Raw genomic sequence first — 24,096 nt, 5'->3', positions numbered from 1 at the left:
TTTGCCACTGGACGTTAAGCAACCAACAATCAATAAATCAACCTTTTTTACCCTCTGTTACTTTCATGTATGGAATTTTGAACAAAACATCTTGATCGATATGTATACCCTTTCCCCTAATATCCATAATTCTTGTTGCTGTAGCCTCCCCGTTGCCAGGTATGCAGGTAAGTATAACTCTAGGGCAGGTATTTATGTTGATCATATACCCCTAACGACTCTGCATAATGGCTTATGGTTATTTACTCAGTTTAATACATTTATTTGACTTTATTTCAATATCAATCAGAAACAAATATATATATTCAAAACAATAATAGTTTTTTATTCAATAAAAAGTCAAGTCAGTAATAAAATACACAACGGAACAATGTAAAATCACTCGCTCTTCTGTTTGTTTACATCCGTTTGGTACAAGATGGCGTCCAAATCTCGCGGCAAAACACCTCGCTATGAACTTAGAAACTTCTTTTTAAAACTACCAGTAAAGTGTTACTTGGCCTGTCTAGCTGGGCTCTACGTATACCCCTAGGATTATGTATGCAACAGGTGTAAATATGTGTAGATATTTACCTTATGGTTTAGTTTCCTACAGGGATTGATCTCGTCTATTTGTAGATAGGTTTATTCCGTGATTATCTAGGTCAAGAAGAGGCTGTAACCGGTCAAGCGTGACCCTTTTAGCATGTCTTTATTCGGGGCTCTCAGTCTCTACCAGGCCATACACGTCACCATTCGGGTCTCTCTGCTCTTTACCAGTAGATCACACCAGACAGAGGAAACCCCCTAGAACTACTGGGCAATTACACAACAACTTCAATATTTAAATTATTTTTTTCAAAACCAGTTTTTCTCTAAAGTGAATATTGATCAATATTTTCGAAGGGTTAAATATTTCTCAGTGGTGTCTTGCCATGGCTTTGTTTGAACTTGTTAGTTTGCTTTTTGGTCTTGAATGTTTGTCTCTAATATTTTATTAACTGTCATTTGCAATCAGATATCGCAGATCAAATTTATTCGTTCATTGTGTATTAATTTACGTTTTTTGATTGAGTTAAGACTGCCAATTGATATGTCATCGTGTGTTTTTCTATGTTGTGATGTCATGCTATTGTTTCAGAAAAAGAAAGAAGGTTTGGATCCATTAAAACGTTTAATCCCGCTGCAAATGTTTGTACCTACCTGTCCTAAGTCAGGAATCTGATGTACAGTAGTTGTCGTTTGTTTATGTAATATATACGTGTTTCTAGTTTCTCGTTTTTTATATAGATTAGCCCGTTGGTTTTCCCGTTTGATTGGTTTTACAATAGTAATTTTGGGGCCCTTTATAGCTTGTTCGGTATGACCCAAGGCTCTGTGTTGAAGGCCATACATTGACCTATAATGGTTTACTTATTTTTAAATTGTTATTTGGATGGAGAGTTGTCTCATTGGCACTCACATCACATCTTCCTATATCTATTTTTGTCTTATTTTAAAAATATACTTCAAATTGTAAAAATATTCGAATTAGGTCTCGCCGCGATATAGCCTTTTTGTGCTGATGCGGCGTCAAGCAACCGAAAATCAATCAATCAATCAAAATGTAAAAAGTTAACGCCGACGACCACGGACGCCAAGTGATGAGAAAAGCTCACTTCGCCCTTCAGACCAGGTGAGCTTATGATAGAACATAGGGGTGAAATGCAGTTGTTGGCTTTTATCTCATAACATTTAGAGCAAACCTGATGTGATGTAAAAATGTTCATTCGGTGATTTTCTTTGAGCTATACAATTTTCAGATGAATTCAACAACGCATTGTTGGGTTGCTACCACTAAAATAGTAATTTTTAGGAAATTTTGCAGTGTTTGGTTATTATCTTGAATTATATAAATGATAAAGATAAACTGTAAAAGAGCAAAAATATTCAGCAAAGCTCAATCTCCAAATAAGCCTGTATATGAAAAAAATGTCTATTGACCCCCTTCTTTTTTTAGGAGTTATTGCCCTTTAAATACACGTTTTCACAATTTGTTCATCAAATTTGCTTGCTTTAAAAATTAATATTTGTTTTTTCCGTATTGGCCCTGTTTTTAAAGTCATATTAATATTTAAGAATGTACATCACATGGCAAATTTACCGTAATAGATAATTTATAATCATATCATGTAAAAAACACTTTGATAATATTAACTGTAATTCAATTGTCAACAATAAAACCTAGATGCGGACTTATGTGAAAGTTTATTTTCAATGACTGTTCCCTGTCGTGTACATGATGTAATGATGTTTAGAAGTCAAACTATGTTTTGCAATTTGAGTGACTTGAAATTTAAATTATCATGATTGCCATTCCAATGCACTTTATAAAAAAAAAATCGATTCGAGTCACTGATGAGTCTCTTGTAGACGAAATGTGCGTCTAACGCAAATTCAAAATGTACAAGCTTTGTCAAAAGTTTTATTCAATATCTTTTTTCATTTGACTTTTTTGTCTCTATTTACATTGATCATGAATGATATCCTTCTCATTTATTCCAATAAAATTAACGGTACCAATTTTCTTGCACCAGATGCGCATTTCCACAATATATGTCCCCTCAGTGATGCTCGTGGCCACAGTATTTGAAATCCAAAGCTTATATAAAAGATGAAGAGCTATAATCCAAAAGGTCCAAAAAGTATAGCCAAATCCGTAAAAGGAATCAGAAATTTGCATGAGGGAGATACATTCCTTAATTTATAATAATTTCTATCATTTTAATAACACAAAAAAAATCCGTATTTTTACGAAACGCGCGTCTGGCGTATAAAATTATAATCCTGTACTTTTGATAACTATTTACACCACTGGGTCGATGCCACTGCTGGTGGACGTTTCGTCCCCGAGGATATCACCAGCCCAGTAGTCAGCACTTCGGTGTTGACATGAATATCAATTATATGGTCATTTTTATAAATTTTCTGTTTACAAAACTTTGAATTTTTTGAAAAACTGAGGATTTTCTTACCCCAGGAGTAGATTACCTTAGCCGTATTTGGCACAACTTTTTTGAATTTTGGGTCCTCAATGCTCTTCAATTTCGTATTATTTGGCTCTTTAACTATTTTGATCTGAGCGTCACTGATGAGTCTTATGTAGACGAAACGCGCATCTGGCGTATAAATTTATAATCCTGGTACTTATGATAACCAATTAAAGTTTTAGTTTCCTCAATAAGTTTAATGTCAATATTTTCATTTTGTGACACATTTTTTGCAATAGTATACCAAGAGTATGTTCCCTTAGTATAACAATCCGTATTTCCAACATTCCTGTCGTGTTGTGCTGTTGTCAAACCTTGCTTTTACAAAAAAAAAAAAAATGCATTTGAACAGCATGTTTATTTTTATACTAAAGTAGTCAATACACGATAGCTAGTGGTTGTTATCATGAATGTACATCCCGCACGCTTATAAGAAATTACATAACATTTGTTTTGCATTGTTTTGATTCATCATCTTTCAAAGTGAAAATTTCCAGGTTAAATATAGAAAATAAAATTTTGTCGATACGATGTTATAAAAGGATGCGATCAACGGTAGTATGTATTAAAATACAAAGTCTGTTACAACTGTTGTTGTTTTTACAAATATGAACATGTCGCATATTACTGGTAAGTCTTTACTCTATTTTGTATTCATGAATCACGAATGTCTTTTTTCATTTATTTGTTTTTATGTAACGTGTTTTTATTTTAATTTTTTAATATTTTTTTTCAAAAAAGGCATTGATCATTCGTCTCAGGAATGTTATGGGAAAGGAAGAATAAAAACATTTTATCAATTATTTAGTGCTTTAATAAAAAAAAAATATAACCTACAGCAGACTATTACTTGTTGAAACTTAATGTTTTATTTTTACTTTGCCATAACTCAGAGAACAAAATGTGTATTGACTACTTTGGTATTAATAGTAATCAAAATTAGGCAAGAGAGATTAATGGGATATAAATAAATAAAATGATATACAGTCATATATGATAGACACATTCCTTGACATACTTTATTTAAACATTTAATCTATTTATAACTAGGAATTTCCATTATCTTATTTAAATATCCAATACTAAAAATAAAAACGCAAATAAATACGATATATATTGTGTGGCACACACTATTGTAATTAATGTACGAATATATGTAATGTTTAAATTAAACAATTTGTTTAAAATACTGATGATACTTCAAATTGAAAACAAGTTGACTATATTTAATTTGTTCACTATAAAACACAAGTACATAGCTTTCTTTTGAAATACAATCAATTTTCAGACTGCTAATGGATTATTGTCTTCCGGTGCTGTGATTAGCCAAAAGCTTTTTTTATTTCATCCAAACAGGTCAACCAAGTTAAAAAGAATTGGAAGACAACAATTAGTCAATAATTCTCTCATTTTTAACAAACACGTTTGAAAAGGAAACATGATTAGCACTGGCCTTGCACCATTTATGTTTTACTATTAATACTATCAATAGGAATTTCCGTCAACTATTTTTAGACATGAATTCCATAAACTATTTTTAGACTTAAATTTTTTAGCTCTATTTTTAAATGAAAATTTATGATCAATCACATTAAAATGGTATGTGGTATTCCCGTGACCTAAAATCTAAATGGTATTTTTAAGCACACTATTTTCAATTAAAAAAATAGAACAAATCATTAACATTTAGAGACTGGTGACAACATATGTGAAACTAATTATGTTTTCAACAAAGATATAAAAAACTATACTGTTGCTTAATATTTGTTGTTACTGTTAAAAGGATGTCATGTGACCCTACCCGAGCACGCTGCCAAGAGAATTTTAAACAGATAAGTTAAAATGAAAGAAATGAAAAGTGATACATAGAAAGTGAAATATTGTGCCTCTTGAGAAACTATGTATACAGCTTGTTGTAATTTAATATTAAGACTATTATGGTTATTTATGATGAAAACTAAACACATGTGTTGTGGTTTTTACTGACCTAATCTTTTTCTGTCCGAAAACTAAAAAAGTCTACTTTACATTTTATAATGCCCATGTTTTCAACGGAGTTGGCAATACATGTTTCCATTGTAGGTCCTTCTGTCGGTCTATCCGTCCGTTCGCACGCCCTAATTTTTTTTTCCATTTTCGAACTTTAGTTTGTATCAACCAAATATTATGAGATATATATCCACAATTTCACAATACGCATCCCAAAAACAGATCAAGTTCGAATTCTGATGGCGTCACTTTTATTGTTCTTCATACATTCCCTTTTTAACGTTATGTGCCAAAGGGGGGATTATGTGTGTCCGAGTTTGTTGCCCAGTTTTCTTTTTTTTATCTATATTTCTTAATAGGTTTCTTTACTATAAAACGCACCTAAATCTTATGCAAATTTTCTTACAATCTGGAGAGCAACGTCAATACATTCAATTAAAATGAGTACAAACAATTACCATTTTTGTTTCCGATTTATTAATTTATGATGATAAAATGGTATTTTTAATTATAAATACTGCAATTATTAATTTCTTAAATGTTGCACAAGAAATCCTGATTTTGCAGTAAAGGGGCTGTATGACCAGACAGCTTTATTTTTTTAAATGACAACGATAGCATCCACTTCATGTCGTCATATGGCCTAATCATAAAAATGGAAACACATATCGTTTTGAATAAGCAGACCCGGGATGACAAAAAGTGAAATAACTAATAAAAAAGATCTCTCATTGTGCAATATTTGTGTGATGACATAGGATGATAGTATATAGATGATTGTACTGAGATTTCTTCTTGCAGGACCTAATAAACACAGGGTGCTTAAACAGACTAGCAGACCTGGTGTAAGTAAATTAATCAATCCTTACGTAAACGGTATTCAGACAATTAGGAAGTTAGTATCGTTTATCAATTAACAATAAACATGATAATGCAACGAGATAATTCCAGTAAATTTATCTATTTTACCCCGATTCAATATCGGTCTAGCTGCAAATCGTGAAAATAAATTAAATTGTTCCCCATAAAAAAACTTTAAAAAGAAATGGTCCAATTCTCAACAAGTACTTAATTCTTTCTCTGTAGGTAGAAACGTTTGAAAATATTTGCTTCTATCCCCGTGTGTTTTTGGTTGATTGATACCATGTTATATTGTTATCTATACAGTCACCTAGAAACCTAGGATCAATATAAAGTTTGTTGTTTTGTCCTGCGATGACGTACACATTTTTACAGGTATATTAATATAATCACAATGCATGTCCCTCCGGTAGAAATATCAATTAAATACTGGTTCGAATGTTCGATATGTTCGATATGTTGACAAAAATAATACTCGCACCATTACTAGCATTAGAATGAGATTATAAAGTCAAAGACTGAAGTAAGTACTGAGTGCCGAGCGCTTAGCAACAACTATTTAGGGGACATGAGGCGATATAACTTGTCTCCATACAGTAAACTCAACTTCTCTCTTAGTATTGTAAAAGTCGCCTTGGGAATTTCAAAACCCAAATTGCTATTTGATATCGGCGAATGCGACTGCAATACCCATTTTAAAGCAGGTTAATACAACACTCAATAATAGCAATACACAATCGTAGGCGACTGAACTTTGCAAAGAAATAAACGTTTACAAAGCCATTCAATGAATTCACGTGGTGTCATGGCAATACAACAAATCCACAACAATTGAATTATGCTTTCGTGATTCGGGATTTACTTTACAGGCTGTGTCGAGTCTTAAGATCCGGATGATATAATAGCGTTAGCTGATTCAGTGCAACAGTTAAGGTCATCTGACAGGTTTGGACTTATCAACTAAGTTGCATTTTTATTCTATTTCTAAGGATAGTCGCTACTTAGAAATAAATCCAATGACCGAATATATTATAAAATATAAAAATGTTATAATGTTTAATGCGCTCAACTAACAACAATCTATCAATTAATCCAATGACAGAAGACGTCACTGTAAAATGTAAATCAGCTACACGTCAGACATCAATGGATTATTATTTCTCCCTAAAATGAAATAGATAAACAGTTTGAACTTGCACTTGATAATTACAATTAAAGTTATATTTTTTTCTGCATCTATAAATATTCTCACCATAAATACCAGGATTGAGATTTATTATGTGTTCCAAACGCGCGTTTCATCTACTAAAAACTCATCGGTGATACTCAAATGAAGAAAAATTATAAAAAAAAAGTCGAAATAATGTAGGAAGTTGCATGGAGGACCAACAATTCCCAAAATTTAGTTTTGATAAAAGGAAGGAACAGTGAGCTTTAGCCATTACTTAGCGTCTGTCGTCGTCGCCCGTCGTCGTCGTCCGTCTTCTGTAAACGTTTGTATAACGTGACTTTTTGCATTAAAGAACAAATTAAAATAGGGGCGAAAGATACCTAAGAGACAGTCACACCGAAGAAAGAAGAAACAAATGTTATGCCACTGTAAACTATTTTGTATTGCTTTACATATAATACTAAAACCATAACTCGCGGCTTATATTTTTTGTTAACTAAATGTTTTTATTTTTTCCTTAAAAACCTAAAATATATAAAAAAAAGATATGTATTTTAATTTTTTTTCACTGTTTTTTTTTAGTTTTGGAACCAGGGAAAATATGAATTTTAAAGAGTCAGCATTTAATTTACATTAACCAGAAGGTTTTAGACGCTGCCACCAAAAAAATAAACTCTAACAGTCTTTAAATTATGATTATAATAAAAACTCTTCCAAGAAAAAAATGTATACGCAAGTTATTTGACTGGCAAACATGGAATCTGAAGTACAGTAATAGTCGTTTGTTTATGTTATTTATACGTGTTTCTCGTTTCTCGTTTTTATATAGATTAGACTGTTGGTTTTCCCGTTTGAATGGTTTTACACTTAGTCTAGTAAATTTGGAGCCCTTTTCAGCTTGTTGTTCAATGTGAGCCAAGGCTCCGTGTTGAAGGCCGTACATTGACCTACAATGGTTTACTTTTATAAATTGTAATTTGGATGAATAGTTGTCTTATTGGCAATCACACCACATCTTCATATATCTATCTACTGGCTGAGTAAAGTAAAATCTGTATGTGAACATCCCAGATTTTGCATGTGACTTGAAATACATAGAGCTGTGGTCTTGTGAAAGGATTAACGTTAATCATTGCATGCGTATCTGTTGTATATAATTCAATCGCTTCAAAAGTGCACTGACATTTATTGTAATGATCATGATGTAAAATTGGCCATCTACATTTTTGTCGATTTATTATATTCTATTTTCATAACGTCAAATTGTCAAACTCCAAATGAGCCCTATATTATAACACAGCACCCGTATAGTCTATTTCTAAATTTAATAGCCAATTTTTCTCCTTTTTTTATTATGACCAACCTACGATAGTAGAGGGCCATTATGTTTTCTGGTCTGTGCGTCCGTCTGTCCCGCATCATGTTTAAGTTTTGGGTCAATGTAGTTTTTTATGAAGTTCAACCAACTTGAAACTTGGTATACATGTGCCCTATGATCTTTCTAGTTTAAATGCCAAAATTAGAGTTTTAACCACGATTTCAGGGTTTACTGAACATAGAAAATATTTGTGCAAATTTCAGGTTAAAGTTTTTGGTCAAGGAAGTTTTTGATGAAGTTAAGTCCAATCAACTTGAAACTTAGTATACATGTTCCCTTTGACATGATTTTTCTAATTTAAAAAGAGTTTTTATCCCAATTTTAGGGGCCATTAAACATAAAAAAAAATGATAGTACGAGAGGGGCATCCGTGTACTATATACACATTCTTGTTTTCCTAAACTTTTCCTACTTTAACACATGTTTAAACCGTAATCAGATCTTCTGCAGTTCATCTGGCAATTACTAACGTCATGAATTCATTCAATTTATAAGCAAATGACAACTGTAAATTCCGCTCCACGTCTCCTTTCGGCCTAACAAGAAAAGAAGGAATACATGTAAAGAAATACTCAATCATAAACCCAGGATGACAAGATGAAACATAATCATAGGAACACCAATTCTTGATATGCATAAACACTCATAACAATTGTGCAATAATAAGATGGTTATATATAGAGAGAGAGATAGATGGATAAGTGAAATAAGATTTCTTCTTGCAGGACGCAAAGAACAGAGGGTGCTATAACAGACTAGTAGACCTGATGTAAGTATTTAAAAATAATCGTTACGTTAACTGTACTCATTTAATTTGGACGTTATCGATTATAAAACAATAACACAGCGACGAGATGTGTCCGGTAATCATATATACTTTCAATTCAATTTCGGTCGTATTGTGAAGTCGTGAAAATCATTTAATGTTTTTCGCCTTAAAAAAAATCCCAAAAAATAAATTGGTTCTATTTATTTTATTTGTATTTGATTCCCACCTCAACAATTTTTTTTTGGTCCCAACGCAGTATCTCTTGTTTCTATCAAAGTTGTTATCAGTTTTTATGGTATATGAAGCGATATCAATTGTTTCAATACAAAACAAAAAACACTTCTCCTGTAGTAGGGTAAAAGTCAACCTTGGGAATTTTTCAAAACTCAAATTGATATTTGATATCTGTAAATATAATGAAACTGAAACAAATTCCTGAAAAAAACATCTGATTTTTCAATAGTTTATATTTCTACAAAAAACACTTCTCCTGTAGTAGGGTAAAAGTCAACCTTGGGAATTTTTCAAAACTCAAATTGATATTTGATATCTGTAAATATAATGAAACTGAAACAAATTCCTGAAAAAAACATCTGATTTTTCAATAGTTTATATTTCTACAAAAAACACTTCTCCTGTAGTAGGGTAAAAGTCAACCTTGGGAATTTTTCAAAACTCAAATTGATATTTGATATCTGTAAATATAATGAAACTGAAACAAATTCCTGAAAAAAACATCTGATTTTTCAACAGTTTATATTTCTACGAGTTCTGAGTCTTTTAAAATTAAATCAAAACTAGCTGGCGTAACCTTTTAATATATTTATGTGCAGAAAAGATCGGTGTGTTATTTCTATGTTAGATCACGTATCGGTCATACTAGAATAACATACGAATATCTAAAAAAGAATCATAAAAATACAAATTGTTTAGTCTCGAGGAAATTTTGTAAGAATTCCGTTGCTTTTTTTTCTAAATAGGTGCAATTTGGGTACTTGGTGCAATAAGTGTACTATCAAACATGATTAATTATATTGACTTTGATAATATTCATAGGAAGCATTTCAATATTAACAAAATGTATGATTTATTTGACAGCGTTCTAATTACAAATAATGTTTCTTTCTGAAAAGAAATTGGAATATGTTATAAAATATAAAGATGTCGTATAAATTTTTTTTAATTTTTTTTTTATTTTAATCACGTTATTTATGTTAGTGTTTGATTTTTATTTGTGAATAATCAATTTAGTCTAAACTTGAATTCGAGTTTATTGAAGGACCTTTTGTCTGACTTTAGTCTATACTGTAAATTGTATAAAATATTTGGATAAAGCGGTAATACATTTTTCATCAAATCATTACCATGTTTACATAATTACATAATTTACATAATACATGTATCAATCCAAATTTTAGAAATATGCTTTGATTTGTTAATTTATTCCAAAATATGAATTTGTTGTATTAGTTTGATTGTCTCAATTTTTAAACAGTAGACGTCTTGTTTTAATATTTAAAGAAGCTTTCACCCGATAAAGCCTTAATGTGCTGATGCAGTCTGACGCAATTAGTAATCAATCAATCCAGTAGTATTATAATACTTCAGCCTTTATCATGTCTGAGTATTTTTAGAGAAAATCAACTGTATTGATTAAATCATATTATAAGTATGAATATGAATGAAGTATTCTAAATCAAACGTTAAGAAACCAACAAGTAATCAATTATGATAGTGCCTCATTTGACGAAGTATGTATTAAGGGCAAACGTAATATTTAATCTCGCAATTTTCACCTTATTCTATTTTAGGTTCGATATGAACAAAGCAGAAAAAAGTCTCAAGGAGGGACTTTAACACCATGAAAATATTCGTCTGGTGGAAGAACGACGTTTAAATCATAGACTAAATACCTCCACGTTTCACAAGTGTCATATTGACTTTGTCAAGGACTTGCTTGTTTATTTTCTACTTTTGTATTCATATTTTTATATTCCTATTTTTCGCTTAATTAATCACTCGAACTATGGCTATTTTGTAACGTTAAGTGTATCGCTTTCAAGCTGTTTTTTTGTAAGAACAGTTAATTGCACTTTGTTACTCTAAATAGTACTTAAAGTTTTTAATTTAAAATGTTACATGAATATATAATCATTTTGAACGGCTCTTTCAGAGAATAAAAAAATGTTCCATCAACAGTTCTAATTCTATTTTTTTTTTACATTATTTTTTTTTTCTCTCAGATTCCCCTATTGACCGTTATTTAAATGGTAGTAAATAGATGTGCTTAATGAATCAAGAAAAATACGTCTGACACATTTTAAACTAACACAATAACAATCAAAACTAAGGAGTAAACATAGACTCTAAAAGACAAATGAAATTTGCACCAACAGTTATAAATAAGAAAAAAAAACCAACACGAACTCCACTAAAACCAGAAGTGAAATCAGGTGCTCCGGAAGGGTAAGCATTTCCTGTACCGTATACTGCACCCGTCGTGTTATTTCTTAGTTCAGTTCGGTAATATCGGGAGGTTATTATGACTAAGGAAGAATAATAGAATATGATTTTTGTCATAATGGCCAATCAGCTCATGATGACGACCGCGAAAAATCTTGAGTGATGACCTCAACTTGATTGATTCATAGCCCTGTCTTAGCAACTTTGCAGATAGCAATATTCCTCTTTCAATAAAATCAACGTAGTTTTAGCTAGTTCTAGAGTAACGTATCAATTGAGACGCATATACGACATGTGATGGTGCCGCTGGTATTTGTAACACAGAAATGGAAAGTTGACTATAGGAAAATTAAAATCATCGCGTTTGTCATAAATTTTAGTATTCAACCTACCATCAGTTGTCATTTAGAGAAAAAAAGGTTTAAATATGAATTAGATTTATCTGTGTCGGTAGTATCTTTTTAATTTCAAGTTCACTTGGATATACTAAATGTAAATGATGACTGAATCTTTTATTATTAAGAGACAGTGCATCATCAATATACCGAAAGGTGGCATTAAAATACTGGACTAATCTCTTTTCTGTACTAGCCCTTGAATAAATTCTGCTTTTTAAGAATACAAAAAACAAATCTACAAGTAGATGAGCGCAATTGATACCCATTTGGATTCCAATAGTCTGTTGCATGACCAAACCTTTAAATTCACATGAGAAGTCTTATGTGATAAATCTAATATATAGAAACGTTATCCTTGTCAACTAAAAATAACCTGTATTGAAATCAGAAACGCAAAAACACACGTGTGAATCAGTTTTTGTCAAAACTAAAAACGTAAAGGATCAAGCATATCGTTTGTGTGTACTCAACCTATCCGACGAACGAGTTTTGTGTATTAATATGAATAAATAATGTTTATAAATATATTTTTCTTTATCATTGCCAATTTCATGTGAATTAAACGACGATAATCAATCCCATATACGTTATTCGACGATATTGTTGACCCTGTATGATCATCACACATATTATCACTGGCCTAGATATATCTGCTATCAAAATAACATTTAAAGGTTAAAAACAAGATAAAAACGGTCGATGTATAAAAGGGACTTGATCAAAGTCGACAGGTAATTTTCCATTTTTAACTACGGTTGAAGCTGTTTTTTCACAAATATGTGTGTTTCAAATATCACATGTAAGTCTGATACATTAATCGTATTGAAGGGACTTGTACTTATTTAACGTGCCTTTTTTTATCATGAAATAATCCATAGTATTTTAAAATTTGCTAGCTGTTTATCCTAGTTTCAAATATACCATTAACGATTAGTATTCGTTTGTTTTTTTTAAGTTTTATCACAAGCAAAATCATATATTTATGAAGGTGCATTTGTTTTGGTCACCTTTCACTTCAATACTAAATATTTTGTTTTAATATAAAAAAAATACATCTGGTTTCCCTATCTTCCCTTTTCACTTTTACATTAATTATTTAAAAACTACGAAACGCATCGCAGAAAAAAGGCTAATTATTCCGGTCAATCTAGCGTAAATTTAACTCTAACCTTGAGGTCATTGCAACAGAAGATTTTCAAGTTTTAATCTTAAGCATAATAACCCATAAATATTCAGAAAAAAGTCTCATCAAATCTAACTTGAGGAAAACTAAAAAAATATGATTTTAAAATTCCTATGGAGATTTACATTGATAAAGAAGATAACTCTGCAAAAAAAGCATAACAATCAATAAAACTGATACAAAATTATAACGTTATCACTTCTATTGAACATAGTGCATTGCTTCTTGATATTTTAGCCGTGTTTAGAGTATAACAAATAACTCTAAAGGTGTCTTCATATCTTTTATCAAGCTACAACCTAGATTTCATAATTCATTTGTTGACCATTTGATAGATTTTTCAGCATGTCAAGGTAGAGTATCTCAAATTGAATAAAATTGATGAAGCATATATATTCTTTTTCTTGTGGTTTAAAGTTTTCTTGATAAAACAAGGTAGATGCCAAACAAATATAATTTACAGATGTAAACATTACCAAATCTTCACATTATTATTTAAAAATGTCCAGAAAGCCATAAATTTTCAATTTCATTAATGAAAAGTTACCAAAAATAATAACTAAATCCATATCACTTAAGTTTGTACATTTCATGAGCAGAAGATTATATAATATAGTCAAATATGAACTTAATACCCATCAAAGGATCATATTTTACATAAATTTTAAGAAAATCAACCATTAGGTGACAAAAGACTAATTTTTGCGGAGATTTCTCCCTTTCAATTGATAATTTCTTTAAGAAATTCAAAGGACAAGATACGATAAGGCCTGTTTTTTGCGTCAAAATTACGTCGATTAAGACAACAAAAAAAGTGCTAACGAATTTCTAATAAAGAAATTTCTGGGTCATGTTGGTGCAGGCACTTCAAAACTAAAAACAGTACAAAACACCTGAAAAGTGAATAATGATTACATTATTTGAATAATAACAAAGAGTTTATCCCCTCACCTCACCCAGTTGCTTAAATTGGTGGGTTTGAAGTTCATTCTAACAAACTTCAAGCATTAGGGAATACTTTAACATAATAAGAAGCTTTCGAAAAAAGAATTTGAAAAATGAGAAAATAGGGAGGCCAAAAACAGGCCATGAATTATTCTTTAAGTTAGATTTGATGGAACTTTTGTCTTTGTATATTTGGGGCTTAATGCTATAGATTAGAACGACAACTTTTTCTGTTGCAATTGGTTTGACGTTCAAACTTAGTTTTACTGGACTAAATGGGTTTTTGCGTAACTAAATGGAGTTTTTTTTCTCATAGTTCTGAAAAAAAGACGTGATTGCCAATCAACAAATTAAATAAAAAAAAAACATTTTATTTTATTTGAAGCTGAATATTAAAACAATTCGACATGTCAATATATAAATCAATTAAGCGCAATATTTCAAAATTATGCTCATGCATACTTATAATAATGCATATTTGTCTAATTTCTGTCAATAATGTATGGGTATTGTTTTGCAGCGACACCATGTAGAATGGTCACGATATATTTGTAGTATTAGACCCAATCTACTCTATACTTTTTTTTTGTCCTATTTAGTTAAAAAATAGTACCCCATTATTCATTATGGCTTCCCTCCGGTGGACCGCTATCCTTGCCGTGGTCGGAGGGCTTGCGTGTCTCAGTGACCCCAAGAGCTATGCCAGCTGGAGCTTCGTCTCCTGGTAGGGTTACCCATGCTGGACAGGTCGAAGGGTAGAGACCAGACTAAAGTGATCCGAACATCGTGAGATGCCCGATGTTTTAAATAAAATAGGCTCTCCAACCTGTTTGCCGTGGGTTGCTACCCGTGTCGGTGGTTGACGAGATCCTTGTGGATGAGAGCTATAGCCAGACTCCTTACGGTCAGCCCTCCGGTGGATCGCTATCCTTGCCGTGGTCGGAGGGCTTGCGTGTCTCAGTGACCCCAAGAGCTATGCCAGCTGGAGCTTCGTCTCCTGGTAGGGTTACCCATGCTGGACAGGTCGAAGGGTAGAGACCAGACTAAAGTGATCCGAACATCGTGAGATGCCCGATGTTTTAAATAAAATAGGCTCTCCAACCCGTTTGCCGTGGGTTGCTACCCGTGTCGGTGGTTGACGAGATCCTTGTGGATGAGGGCTATAGCCAGACTCCTTACGGTCAGAAAATACCCGGACGGACGAGACTATAGTTCAATAAGCTGATTTGGCTTCGAAATCATCTAAACGGGAGGTCGGATGGACCCGGTTCGATCAATCGGCTGGTCATGTCGAGCCCTTCAGTTAATCCTCAACAATAAGCTTTCTTGTAACAATTTTCATAATATACACATGTTTTTTAAATTAAGCTATTTATATTTTGGATAACTGAAGAAGGCGATGGCTCATGGGTCAATCAAGTGGAACGCTTTCTTTTTCGCTTGATGGATACGCTCTGCTTGAGTATACTATTCTTGGAACATCTGGTGCTTTCCGCAGTGGATCTTGGGTGCTGATTTTGAGGACCAGCTACATTATATTTGGAGCTCGTTTTCAGCATTAGCACTCGATCCCGGTTCGCCACGGAAACACAGCATCGCCCTTGTAGGCACTCCGAGGTGGGTGGATGGCAAGAATGGTGAATCTTTCTCCTTTCATATGGCACAACAAAACAAACCCTCTAAAAAAGCTTTAATACATAAGAAAAGAAAATGTGATGATTCAGAGCCCTGTCGGGAAGATGACAGTTGGCCCAGATTTATTGTAATAAAAGGAACAGAAGAAAAACCAATTTCAAAAATATCGCCCTTTGTAATTCACAAACAAATTCAAAGCGTTGCTGGTACTGTTAAAAAAGTTTCAAAAATGAGATCTGGCAATTTGTTGGTTGAATGTTCCAACAAAAGTCAATCAACAAATTTACTTACAATGTCTACAATATCAAACTTTCCTGTTTCTGCCTCTCCTCATAACAGTTTGAACAGCTGTAAGGGGATCATTCGAGACAGAAGTCAATACCTTGGTGACCTTACCGTGGACGAAATCGGTGAGGAACTTTCAAGCCAAGGTGTAACTAATGTTATTAGATTTCAAATTAAAAAGAATGGAAATATAATCAAATTAAATACTTATCTTTTGACCTTTAGAACTCCAACTCCTCCTCCATCTATTACTTTAGGTTGCTTCGGAATTGCATTGACATGTTTATCCCAAACCCAATTCGATGCTTTACTTGTCAAAAGTTTGGCCATGGAAGCAAACAATGTCGTGGTAAGCAGAGATGCTTCAAGTGTTCTGACGACGGACACGAGGGAACAAACTGTCACTCTGAATCTTCTAAATGTGTAAACTGTGGTGAATCCCATTTTTCATCGTCTAGGGACTGCCCTGTTTACCTTAAAGAAAAAAATATTATTAAAATTAAAACAGAAAGAAACATTAGTTACCCAGAAGCTAAACAGATAGCTTCTGTTTCGAATGATCTCCTTGTTTCAAACAGACCATCGTACGCCAGCAAAGTTGTCCGCTCATTCAGTCACGAGAATACACAAACTCGCATGACTTGGCCAATTGATGCGGACAATTTTAAAATGCTGCCTGTTGAAACAGAACCTACTGATAGAATATTAATTCCAAGAAAACCAATATCTTCCAAAACCAGTACTCAGTCAACTCAATATTCCCTACAGAGCTCACTATCATCACCAAAAAAAAATGAGAAAAAAAATAAAAAGAAAAAAGAAACAGTAGAAATACACAATTGGAGCGGTGAATCTGTCTGGGATCTTCCCAGTGACATAGATGATTCTTCCACCTCCAAAAGTCTTCCTTCATCTGCATCCAAGAAGGTATCTTCTTCGTCCAGTACACAGTCTACCAGAGCCCCATCTCCTCTTCGTTCTCAAGAAAAGAAGGATGTCCAAAAGAAGCCAGGAAATACATCCTCTCAGAAGTCTTCTGATTCGAGGTCGCGGGGTAGGGGTCGAGGCGGAGTAACACCAGCTGCGCGTAGTCCTGGAGATCGACGACTCTCCTCGCACAACAGATTTTCAACACTTATCATCGAAACTGAAATGGAAACTGAAAGTGTTCCGCCACCCGAAAGATCACGATCTCAGGGTGAGCGAAATAAGAATGCTGGCAAACTCGACAGCATTCGCCCTTCTTTTATTAAATAATGACAAATATAATCCAATGGAATTGCCGAGGTCTTAAAATAAATCTTCTCGAGTTAACACTTCTAGTTCAGTCTTTTTTACCTATTGCATTTTGTCTTCAAGAAACTCATCTAAAAGAAAGTGACAACGTATCTTTAAAAGGATACAACATGTATAGTACATTTTCTAAGGTAGATGAACGTGCTGCAGGCGGATCATCCATTTTTGTGAATGACAACGTCATTCATAGCACAGTCCAACTCACAACGGATCTGCAAGCAGTTGCAATTCGTTTATCATTAGACAAAACAATTACATTATGTTCGATATATATTCCACCTAATTCAATTATCGATAAAGCAAAACTCAAAAACCTCACTGATCAATTACCCTCACCATTTATACTTATGGGCGACTTCAATGCCCACAATCCATTATGGGGTAGCAAGACTCATAATGCCAAAGGTAAGAAGGATTATGCATTTTTAATGATGGATCTAATACGTATCTTCATCCTGGAAACGGGTCTTATTCTTCTATTGATATCACTATATGCGATCCCTCTCTGCTTCTGGATTATTCATGGCGTGTTCATTATGATCTATGTGGAAGTGATCATTTTCCAATAGTACTTGAACATCTTTTTAATTCTGCCCAACAGAGAGTACCACGTTGGAAACTTGACAAGGCGGACTGGTCCTTGTTTGAGAATCTCTGTCGAGCGGAACTTCAGTCAAAGATGTTTGAGACTGTGCAAGATCCAATTTTAACTTTTCATACAGTTCTAACGTCAATTGCTGACAGAACTATTCCTAAGACCTCGGCAAATCCAAAACATCCCAGTAAACCATGGTTTGAAGACGCATGTGATCAAGCCATAGGTGACCGTAAAAAATCTGAAAGACGGTTCAATCAACAACCAACGACGGAAAACTTGAGTAATTTCCGTATTTTTCGCGCTAAGGCACGGCGGACTTGTAGGCAAGCCCGACGAACATCCTGGAAAAAAATTGTCTCGGGGATTACATCTCGCACTCCGATGACAAAAGTTTTGAATATGGTAAATAAAATAAAAGGTAAAAATTCTAAAGCCACTGTAAAACATTTGAAAGACGGCAATAATTTATTAACATCTGAAAAGGATATTGCCAACAAACTTGGTGAAACTTTTGCAAAGTCTTCTTCTTGTAACAACTACAGGGAAGACTTTAAAAAAGTTAAAAAACAAAAAGAAAAAATTAAATTAAACTTTAAATCAAAAAATGGTGAAAATTATAATAAACTATTTTCTCTTGAAGAACTTAAAACATCTCTGTCAAAAGCCCATGATACAGCTTGTGGGCCTGATAATATTCACTACCAACTCTTAAAACACTTGCCAGATTCCTCGCTAGAAGCTCTCTTGCAGCTCATGAATAACATCTGGGAATCTGGTGATTTACCATCAATCTGGAAGCTTGCAACCGTCGTGCCTATTCCAAAACCAAGTAAAGATCATACGGATCCTATTAATTATCGACCAATTGCTCTTACCAGTTGTGTCTGTAAAACACTCGAACGGATGGTCAATGATCGCCTTGTTTGGTTCCTGGAATCCAATGGGCTATTAGCCAATATCCAGTGTGGATTCCGACAGGGTCGCAGTACTCTTGATCATCTTGTTCGATTCGAATCATTTGTCCGTAATGGTTTTGCGAAAAATGAGCATGTGGTGTCGGTCTTTTTCGACCTTGAGAAGGCCTATGATACTGCATGGAAATATGGTATTTTAAAAGATCTATTTGATATGGGGTTGAAAGGCAATATGCCTAATTTTATTTCTAATTTTCTCTCTAACAGACAATTTAATGTTAGAGTTAATTCGACCATGTCTGATCTTTATGATCAAGAGATGGGTGTCCCTCAGGGCAGTATTTTATCTGTAACATTATTTAGTCTTAAAATCAACAGCATTGTTGAAGTTTTAAAAAGTAATATTGAAGGTTCATTGTACGTTGGTGATTTTTTAATATGTTACAGAGGCAAAAATATGAATAACATTGAAAGACAATTACAATTATGTCTTGGAAGAATTGAAAAATGGGCCTCGGAAAATGGTCTTAAATTTTCCACTTCAAAAACGGTCGGGATGCATTTTTGTAACAAAAGAAAATTGCATCTTGATCCAGAACTAACATTGTACGGCAACCCAATTAAAATGGTTGATGAAACCAAATTTCTTGGTTTACTTTTCGATAAAAAGTTAACCTTTCTACCCCATATCAAAATGTTAAAAGCGAGATGTTTAAAAGCCTTAGATATTTTAAAAGTTGTCGGCAGCACTGACTGGGGTGCTGATCGCAACATTTTACTCAATTTAAATAGATCTCTTGTTAGATCTAAACTAGATTATGGCTCTATAGTGTATGGCTCTGCAAGGAAGTCCTACATACAGATTCTCGATGCTGTGCATCACCAAGGTTAGCGTCTCTGTCTTGGCGCATTTAAAACCTCACCAGTTGAGAGTCTGTATGTAGAGGCTGATGAGCACTCACTCACTGACAGACGTTTGAAGCTTGGACTTCAATATGCTGTCAAACTAAACGCGCATTCAGATAATCCTGCCTACAGCTGTGTTTTTAATCCGATTTATGAAGATATTTTTGCAAAACATGAAAATAAAATTCCTCCGTTAGGTTTACGTTTAAAACCACATTTAGCTTCTTTTGATTTAAAATCTGTTGCTCAAGTTCAAACTTGCAAATGTCCTCCATGGGAACTTCCCAAACCAAAAATGATATTTGATCTCCGTGAACACAATAAAAATAAAACAAATCCTCTTTTAATTCAGCAACACTATGCTGAAATTAAAGCCGATTATCTCGATTTTTCAACTGTCTATACTGATGGATCAAAAGATGGTGATAGAGTTGCATCTGCTGCTGTCTTCAGGGACAGAGCTGCAACCCTCCGTTTGCCATCTGATGCATCCATCTTTACTGCTGAAGCAGAAGCAATAATTTTGGCTTTAAAATTTAATGCTTCTTCAGATAAATCCAAATTTATTATATGTTCGGATTCACTTTCATGCTTACAAGCTATACGAAATACTAAAATTAAAAACCCAACAATCCTGAAAATTTTATATGTAATGAGGAATTTAAAAATTCTTCTGAAAGAAATAATATTTCTATGGGTTCCGAGTCATGTTGAAATCCTTGGAAACACAGCTGTAGACCTTGAGGCAAATAATGCCCTTGGTGACCCTCTATCTAACCGTGATATACCATATACTGATTTTAAATCTAATATTAGAGAATATGTTTTTAATATATTGAAAAATAAATGGAGTAAAAAAGACGATAATAAATTGCATGAAATTAAACCTAATTTAGGCAAACCTTTTGATAATATTATGTGCAGAAAAGATCAGTGTGTTATTACTAGATGTCGTATTGGTCATACTAGAATAACACACGAGTATCTTTTAAAAAATGAAGATGAACCACAATGTGTTCCTTGCAACTGCAAGTATACTATTAAACATGTTTTAATTAATTGTATTGACTTTGCTGATATTCGTAAGAAGCATTTCAATGTCAATAATATCTATGATTTATTTAATAATGTTCCATTTACAAATATTGTTGCTTTTTTAAAAGAAATTGGAATTTATTATAAAATATAAAAATGTTATTATATTTAAATCGATTTTAATTTTTATCACGTTATTTTACTGTTGATTTTTATTTGTATATAATCAATTTGCTTTAGTCAAGAATTTTAGTGTATTGAAGGACCTTTTGTCTTATTTTAAAAAAATGCTTTAAATTGTAAAAATATTCGAATTAGCTCTCGCCGCTATATAGCCTTTTTGTGCTACTGCGGCGTGAAGCAACCAACAATCAATTAAGCATTGGTTTTCTTTCGAACGGCAGTAAAACCCTTGTCAAAGTGGGCTTCAATTCGGTTGTGCGGGATGAACAACATGTACATTTAAAATTCACAGCTACATCCGGTGAGAATTGGCACGATAGATACGATTCCTCTTGAGAAAGCGTTCTACGCTTACTGTATGATTTGAACTCTTGCAACAACTCTTTTGGTAATTCGTGTTTTTGTTTGTTCTCATCTCTCATGTTGAACATGAATAATCTGTTTTCTAGTTAGTCCGAGATTACTCTGACGTCCAACGGCTGTTTTGCCAGACAAGGTGGGGCCATGGGACGTCAGAGCTCGACCCATATCAAAATAGATGCGCTGTAATCTCGGACTATTTGCTAGTATACGTTAAGCAACCAACAATCAATCCACCAAATACTTATTCTATTTAAATAACTCTCTATACTGTAAACTTTAATCAGACGGAGATCAGCTGACACTTTTGTCAATAACTGCACCTTAAATGCGTGAAATAATACACTGCAAGCGAATGGTAACATGTGGTAAAACGCAATCACTTTTTTGATTTGTCATACGACGATGACATTGAAATGATTATCTTATATACGATAAACTGGATTTTTTTTTATGAATGTAGCAAACCAATTCATGATTTCTAAAAAGGTAAGGGGAATCAGCAAATATCTACAAAGATAAATAAGAACGAAAGTAATGAAAGGCTTGGAATGGAACAAAAATGAGATCCAATCAAAAAAAGAAAAAACAACGGCTTGGTTGAAACTTAAACATATAACTGAACTTGCTGTTTGTTTTTTCCCAATATTTGTGTTGTAAAAATGAGTAATGTAAAAGTCAATTGCATTTATATTTTTCATTCAGGACTACGAAAATACAAGAGCCATATCATACTGGCAAATCTATTGTGAGTATTTAACAAAGTTAACAATTATCGTTTAACTGGGTTATCATCTAGTCTTTTTGACAACGAGTGTCTTCGTAGTTTGATAAACGCGATAACAACTGTTTTCCAATTCAGCAGTGTCGATTTGGATGGCGTAAAATTTATAGTATCTTTCCATTGGAAGTCGCCCATACTTATTTCTGTTTTATTTGTTCCATGTAAGACATACGCGATTAATTCTATTAACCGAAACTTTTACAGGTAAAACGTTTCTAATCAATCAAATAGGAAGATTCAATTAGAAAAAAGATGTCCATTACACTAGTTTGAACTTTGTTGGCTTTCAGTTCAATTTATATGGGTCATTTTTCGCTGTGTTGAATCCAAACTTTGACAAGGGTATATGAGTATGTTCATCATTGTTGTTTTTGATTTTATATCCGTTAGGAAAATAAATAAAGTGGTGACTGTATAATGCTATCGTAAGTAAATACGCTAACCATCCGTTCGGTTATAATTGTCACATCTGATGCCTAGTGTAAGTATTGTAGGAATAAAAAAGGGGTAGGTACAGATATTGTCTCACTACATTTATGGTGGTAATCTTGTGCCAATTTTGCAGACTATGCCAATCATATTGATTGATTCGAAACCAGACCTGAATATCATCTACTGTTTTTAAAAAAATCAACAGACAACATTAACTCATTTGTACAACATGTGATGTAGCATTAATCAATTGCGTGCAAACTATAAAAATATCATCCTTTCTTAATGTGTTCTATATTTGATTTAGCCCTTATTACTTGATTGAGTAACATGATCTATCGTTTGTATTCTATTGTAGGTGCGAAATTAACATGGTGAAATAACGTCTCGATGGGAGACGATTAAGCCATGAAAATCTTCGTCTGGTAGAGGAACGACGTTTATATCACCTACAAAATATTTCCACGTTTCACAAGTGTCGTATTGACTTTGTCAAAGACTTGGATTTTCACTTATTATTTCTTATAATATTTTTTTTTTAAATTTATTATACTTCAATGTCATGTTTAATATAGTATAAATTATATAATCTTTTCAACTGCAATTTTACTGATAAAATATAGCATTATTCCATGTTTGCCACTTTTATTGTTTTACTTTTCATAGCACTGGCCTTCTGTGAGTATGTGATCGTTGTGAAAGATAACAAACAAAAGCGTTGAATGATTAAATATATACTTTAAATGAAAAATATTGAATCAGTTTTAAGCTAAAGCGACTGTGTAGTATGGCGCTTGACCTCAATATATATATATAAATGTACGTGTAGAAAGACATATTTAAACGTGCTCAATATCTTTTAAATCATAGGAGCACAAAGAGAGGAATGAAAAGGCGTCAAATTTGAAGAAATATCAATACTTTGTATATACGATATGTTATACACAAAATAAAATTGAGAGTTGAATTGTGAATGGGGAATATGTCAAAGAAACAATAACCCGATCATTCAGCCGAAAATCCAACAACAGGAGGTGGTTCTCAACTGGCTTCTACATGAACATGTATATTAATTCAGTAAAAATAGACGTCATACTCAACTTAAAAGCAAAAAAAAATACTAAAATCAAAAAGTATACCTACAGTGAAACTAACTTTAAAAAGAAGACCGAGTCCGATGTGAGAATAAGTAATAAAAGATAGTGAGAACAGTGAAACACAAATTAACACAAATTAACAAAAACTACTAGCAACTTCAGACCTGATCAATTAAACTGATTGAAATAATATGTTATTAAAAGTTTTGTTTTTGGTAGTTGATGTTGTTATCTCACACTTTTTTTCGAAGATCAACAAAGATAATTAAAATACAAAAATAAATAATTCAGTGAACGGAAAAGTGAATGTCACGATCCGGGTAAATTCAATGACGAAAGGTTATTACATAGATCTATACCAGCAACACCGATGACTAAGGTCAGTGTGTTTCCCATTTTATAATCA

At 33.0% G+C, this 24,096-nt stretch overlaps 1 long non-coding RNA gene across 2 annotated transcripts; it reads left to right on the top strand.

Annotated features, from left to right (window-relative positions):
• Positions 1-3,490: 3,490 nt before the first annotated feature.
• On the top strand, positions 3,491-23,231 carry LOC134695736 (uncharacterized). 2 transcript variants are annotated; one of them, XR_010102837.1, is made up of 5 exons: positions 3,491-3,638; positions 5,799-5,842; positions 9,133-9,176; positions 22,083-22,125; positions 22,952-23,231. It is a non-coding gene; the product is annotated as an uncharacterized LOC134695736 (long non-coding RNA). The 2 variants fall into 2 exon arrangements; XR_010102836.1 differs by lacking the exons at positions 22,083-22,125; positions 22,952-23,231 and adding an exon at positions 10,988-11,372 and having other exon boundaries at positions 3,497-3,638.
• The last annotated feature ends 865 nt before the right edge of the window (positions 23,232-24,096 follow it).

This window comes from Mytilus trossulus, chromosome 14 (assembly GCF_036588685.1).
Source record: "Mytilus trossulus isolate FHL-02 chromosome 14, PNRI_Mtr1.1.1.hap1, whole genome shotgun sequence".
Taxonomy (NCBI): domain Eukaryota; kingdom Metazoa; phylum Mollusca; class Bivalvia; order Mytilida; family Mytilidae; genus Mytilus; species Mytilus trossulus.
The sequence above is the reverse complement of the archived record's forward strand: the minus strand, read 5'-3'. Positions and strand labels throughout refer to the sequence as shown.